Source organism: Micropterus dolomieu, linkage group LG03 (assembly GCF_021292245.1).
Source record: "Micropterus dolomieu isolate WLL.071019.BEF.003 ecotype Adirondacks linkage group LG03, ASM2129224v1, whole genome shotgun sequence".
Classification (NCBI taxonomy): domain Eukaryota; kingdom Metazoa; phylum Chordata; class Actinopteri; order Centrarchiformes; family Centrarchidae; genus Micropterus; species Micropterus dolomieu.
The window spans coordinates 701,381-707,703 of NC_060152.1; the positions used below are offsets into that span (position 1 = coordinate 701,381).

Below are 6,323 nucleotides of genomic sequence, written 5' to 3' on the forward strand. Positions count from 1 at the left end.
CCTGCTGCCCCCGTGTTCCTGCTCGACACCCTCTACTGCAACGACTATTGTTACTAGTCCTATTGTTATTATTGTTATTATAATCATTAACATTACGATTGTTATCATTAACACTACTATAAATATCTGTACCATTTTTCATTTAGTCTATAGCAACATCACCTTTACTGTCTGTACCTCTGTGTGTATATTGTGTAGGCTGCCTCCCTCCCCTCTCTCTCTCCTTCCATCTCTCTCTCTCTCTCTCTCTCTCTCTCTCTCTCCTTCACCCCCAACCGGTCGAGGCAGATGGCCGCCCGCCCTGAGCCATGGTTCTGCTCGAGGTTTCTGCCTCTTAAAAGGAAGTTTTTCCTTGCCTCTGTCTCCTAGTGCTGCTCTTGGTGGGAACTGTTGGGCTTCTGTAAATAGCATCATAGAGTACGGTCTAGACCTGCTCTTTTATGAAAAGCGCTGTGAGATAACTGTTGTTGTGATTTGGCGCTATATAAATAAAACTGAATTGAAGGTACAACAGGACCACGACCCGGACTGTTCGCATGAAGACAATGCACACAGCTGACGTTAATCCATCCAATAGCACTTTGCTGTACTGAGCTTTAGTGACTTCTCGTGCAAAAGCACCAACATGTTTTTGGGCAATTCCTCATCGGGTACTAAACTAGCTTCACAGCTAACTTAACGTTAGCTAACGTTACTTAGCTAATGCTGCGTTGTTTCACATATTTCAAACCCATTGAATTGCAGTGACAACGGCATCTGTTCCCATAACACACTGCCATAACACGGATTCTTACCCGCTGAAGATCCAACTTAATGTACCTCAATATGTGTACAGGAGTTTAATAGCTGCCGTTACAACATTTGCTGCGCTGCCTCTGTTTCTAAGAGCAAAATGGCGTCCTATTGAAACTTTCCCAACAAACCTTTCGAGTCAACAACACCTGACGCTACTTCCGCCAGCTGTCTGCCGTTTTTTGAAACTAATGCCGCGTGCTATGGAAGACTGATCCTGACAGATTAAGAAATAAATACATACATAAATAAATGCTCAATAAATAAATAAGCATCCATTAAATGCAAATCCAAAAAATAAAGTAAATAAATAAATGTAGGCAGTAATTCAATTATAGGAGTCATAAATGTATACATGTCTTTTCATTAGCTTCTTTATTTATTCACCTTTATAATAATTACCTTATTTATTTATTGGCTATTATTAGCTTAAACTTTTTTTTTATTAATTACTTCTTTTTTAAATGTATTTATTTATGTGTGTGTTTTATTATTTTTGTCTGTTTTATTCTTCCTTTGCATTTTGTACCCTATTTATTTCCCCAATGGTTTCTCTATGCATTTCTGCCTCATTATGCAAAGGAGGAGGGGCTATGTCTCAAGGGGTGAACTTCTCCCCTATCTGTGGACCAGTCAAATGGCAGAGAACTCTACGTGCATCAACAAGCTTGCTCCTCAGACAGTCAGATGGCTTCCTTCAGTGAACTGAGGTGTTTAGCAACTCTGTTCCGGCACCTCAACATTTTACTCTTTGGTGTACTGGGACTCCTCCCAAGCTGAAGGTACTCTCCTCTGCCCTCTCCATATCAGGTTCTCTGGGTGCTACGTGACACTCACCTGTTCCCATTCTCGCCTGCCTGCTAAACTCTGATCTGGTGAGTACTGGCTGTAAAATATTAAAACGCACACATAAATAAATACATTTAAAAAATAAGTATTTAATAAATAAAGTTTATAACAGACAATAAATACAAGGGTGAATAAATAAAGCAGCTAATTAAAAGAGATGTACACATTTATGTCTCATTGTATAATTTAATTACTGCCTACATTTATTTATTAACTTTATTTTTTGTGCCTTTAATAGGATGCTTATTTATTTATTGAGCATTTATTTATTTATGTATTTATATCTTAATCTGTCAGGAGGATCAGTCCTCCATAGAACTACAGGTGTACTACAGGTCTTTTCATCCATGCCACTATGGATGAAAAGAATGCAGCTATCACTGAATCACTGGGTTCAATTAAAAGCCATAGTTAAGATCATCAGCACAGGACACTTTAAAACCTTGTTGGGAAAAGGAGAGGAGGAAGGCAAAAAGCTTTGGGTGGACAGTGACAAAAAAAGCAACAGAACTTAAAGCAGCTAAATTAAACGTTAGCCCAACAGTAACAGTGCCAGTCTACCAGCTTGGATACTTCCTAAAGCCACAGTAGATTTGACATTATAAGAAAAGAAGAACAAAGCCAGGGAGTTTAATTTGAATTCACATACCATACAGGCATGGGCTATATTAACAGTTAGCCTCCCACAGTTTTGTCCAGATCTACACAGATGTGTCATAGAATTTAGTTAATAAAAAAGGAGTAGCTTTTATTGTTCCAGAGTTTCATCTTACAATAGGGAAGAGGATCAATGATGAATTATCTGTTTACACAGGAGAAATGCTCCAAATATTATTAGACATGCAGTGGGTGGAGGAAACCAGACCACTGACAGTGATCATTTGCTCGGACTCACGTTCATCGCTTACCAGTTTACAGAGCAGCCATACATAACACCCGCTGCGGGTGTACATAAAGCAGGGCAGATGTTTAGATAGAAGTACAACAAACATCACACAAAGTTCAAATAATGGGTCTTACAGTCATATTTTTAAGGGCACTTCTTCTTCTTCTTTTTTGTTTTATGGCAGATTGCAACCATGACTTTTAAAGGTGCATTAAAGGAGTATGTAGCATGAACTATGTTATAGGGACTACTTTATATCTTCAAAAATAAATAAATAAAAACAAATAAACAAAATTTGTTCATGATTTAGCCTCATCCTCTCATCCCTATATTCCCTACTATGTAATAGTACATGTTCTGCATTTTCCTTGGACCTACATTCCAAACATTCATCCGATTGACTTTTGCCCATTACAAACAGTGTTTTATTTAACCCTGTGTGATCAAACCTTAGCCTGGTTAAAATGCTATCCTCTCTTCTGTTACTTCTATTCACACCCTGAGCAGTAATAGATTTTTGCAAGCTGTAATATTTCCTTCCACTTTTATCCACATCCCACCTGTCCTGCCATTTCTTCATCATTTCTTTTTTGATTATCGCCTTAGCTTCTCCTTTTCCAAGGGGTATATTTATGACATCGTTTGTCCTGGTGGATTTTTTTTAGCTATTTTGTCTGCTCCCTCGTTCCCTTTTATACCTACGTGGTCAGGTACCCAGCATCTTTCCGTAGTGTCTGTAATCTAAATAAACTTTGTTGGATTTCTAGCACTAAATGCTATCAATTCTCTCAGTTTTCATATTTTGAATACTATAAAGGGCTGCTATGGAATCAACACAACACAGCACTCTTGTCTGGTTTTACTTCCTCAACCCACTGCAGTCCTACAATAATCGCCATCATTTCTGCTGTGTACACTGACACCTGATCAGGTAATCTTTTCCCAATGCTTACATTCATTGTTGGTATTTTCCTATTCCTCCCTTGTCTTTAGATCTGTCTCTATACATATCTAAGTAACTGTAATATTTGCTCCTTATGTACTGACTTGCCAGATGTCCTTTCCCATCCTCTTCCTATTCGCTAATATATTTAAGTCTATCTCAGTTTTTGGAAATAACCAAATAGGGATATTATTAATAGGTGTAGGGAGGTTAAACCAGGTATTATTTAATCCATATTCCACTGATTTAGTCTTTGTTACCCAGCCAAAGCCATTACCTTTAAAATAACTGTACTCCCAACATTCCTGAATAATACTTTGCATGGTTTTCATAACCACATCCACGTAAGCATGAGTTTATCTCTTCTCAGGTCTGAGGGCACCTCTCCTAACTCAACCTGGATTGCTTTAATTGCTGTTGATCTCATTACACCAGCACAAATCCTCAATGCTTTCTTACTAACTCTATCCAACTTATATTTTTAATAGGTTATTAAAAAGGGTGTAGAATGTCAGTCTTCACAGCAGAGCTGGTGGCACTTCTACGGGCATTAAAGTGGGTGGTAGATAACACACAGGAGCATTCAGTCATTTGTAGTGATTCAGCAGCAACTGTAATTACAATCAAAGATCCTAAAACTAAGTCCAGACCTGATTTACTTGTGGAAATTATGCAGGTGTTGTATATAATTCACAAAGCAGGGTATGAGGTGGGGTTTCTAGGGCACATGGGTGTGGAGGGTAATGCGGATGCAGATGATGTGGCCAAGAAGGCAGTGCAGGAGGAAAGAGTTCAAAATAATTTACAGTACGGGTCACCAGATTACACAGAAAATGTGGTAAAAATCATGGGAACATGAAAAGAAAGATTACTCAGTACAAAGAATAGTATAGAAAGGAAAATGTGCATTTAGATGTAAGAGATGCAGTAGTTTTATCCAGATTGATAGGTAAACATCCTGATGGAAAATGTGAATGTGGAGACAAGGAAACAGTGAAGCATGTATTAGTTTATTGCAGAAAGTACTCTTGTCAAAGGAGGAAATTTTTCATGGACCTGGGAGGAATTGGAGAATCTATATTTAGCCTAGGTACTCTACTTAATTTGGACAGTCGGAACAAAATGAAGAAACTGATGAGTACATACATAAAACAGGATTATACAAAAGGATATAGGAAATCACCACAAACTAAGAATAACGAATAACGAACAGTGGAGGGCAGCAATACGCCATCGACGTGTCTAGTCTGCTGGTAAGAAGCAGAAAAAGAAGAAGCAGTAGCAGAAGAAGAAGGTCTCTAAACTGAAGAAAGGAAAGCAAAATATTTAGCCTACCTCCTTCTTTTCAACATTGAGTTCACTGCATTACCGTGAGTACATTTCCAACTTATTTAGACAAAGACAAGGCAGGCTGGCCGTACATGTGGTCATGTAACGTCATATGAATCGTTGTGAAGTTAGTTTAATATTCAACATTCGTCGGTTTTCGTTACCTTCAATAGCTCTGTGTCAAAATCTCCATTTCTCCCAGTTTTAGGATATATTGGAGAGCTAATTCAGGCAGAAGTTTCACAGCTGTAATCACCTCAAAATCACTGAAGAGAACGACGCAGTCCAGAGCGCAATGCACTGAATGTCTGTCAAATGCGCCTGTCGCTGCAGGGGGAGTTAGGGTCCGTCTGCAAATTGTAACACCTCCATTTCAATCTTCAATAACTTTTGTTTTCAACATAAAAATCTCAAACCACTGCTAATATAACTAGTGACCACCCTCAAACATTTCACACCTGTAAGTTTGTAAACAAACATGAAAATAATTCTTATTCTTATCTAAATTCTTAATTATGCACATTACAAGTGAATAATTTCAATAGCTTGCTCATTTGTGAATATATTGGCATAAAATCACCTCATCTGTTCTGCACATCCTCTCACAACTTTCACACCTGTAAGTTTCTAAAAAAAAAGGCCCTTAAAGAATCCAACAATATCAGGGACCCTTGGTGTTTCCTCGCCGTCTGGTACTTCGAAGACCCACCGTTGGCGGGTTTGTACAACCATGGCTCAAACCAGGGTTTTGCCTGCAAGTTTCTCGGGGTCCATCGTGTTTGGCTTGTGGGTGCTGGGCTCTTGTAGTGATCTAGGCCGGTAGCTCTGACTCAGTTCACTGGTTGATATCCTCTCTGGTAAGTGCAATTTATACTTTCAATTCAATTCAGTTTTATTTATATAGCGCCAAATCACAACAACAGTTATCTCACAGCGCTTTTCATAAAAGAGCAGGTCTAGACCGTACTCTATGATGCTATTTACAGAAGCCCAACAGTTCCCACCAAGAGCAAGCACTAGGCGACAGAGGCAAGGAAAAACTTCCTTTTAAGAGGCAGAAACCTCGAGCAGAACCATGGCTCAGGGTGGGCGGCCATCTGCCTCGACCGGTTGGGGTGAAGGGGAGAGAGGGGGAGGGAGAGAGAGAGAGAGAGAGAGAGAGAGAAAAAGAGAGAGAGATAGAGAAAAAGAGAGGGATGTAAGGAGAGAGAGAGGGGAGGGAGGCAGCCTACACAATATACACACAGAGGTACAGACAAAATGAAAAATGGTACAGATGTTTATAATAGTGTCAATGGTAACAGTCGTAATGTTAATGATTATAATAACAATAATAACAATAGGACTAGTAACAATAGTCGTTGCAGCAGAGGGTGTCGAGCAGGAACACGGGGGCAGCAGGTGACCCGCAACCACAGATCCAGACTCCACAGCTCCAGAGCCAGAAAACCTGCAGGAAGTGATAGGAGAGAGGAGAGGGACGAGAAAGCACAAGACTACCAGAAAGGGGAGAAGTTGTGTTAG

At 39.4% G+C, this 6,323-nt stretch overlaps 1 protein-coding gene across 3 annotated transcripts in view; it reads left to right on the plus strand.

Moving 5' to 3' along the window:
• The first annotated feature begins 4,682 nt into the window (after nt 1-4,682).
• Nucleotides 4,683-6,323, plus strand: part of LOC123968718 (zinc finger containing ubiquitin peptidase 1) — a 26,990-nt gene continuing 25,349 nt past the window's right edge. For 2 of the 3 annotated variants that reach the window (XM_046045631.1, XM_046045633.1), the window contains exon 1: nt 4,683-4,840. The gene's annotated coding sequence lies outside the window, so the exon portion shown is untranslated. Of the gene's footprint in view, nt 4,841-5,637; nt 5,657-6,323 lie in introns of those variants that run through there. The other variant, XM_046045632.1, reaches the window with a different exon arrangement.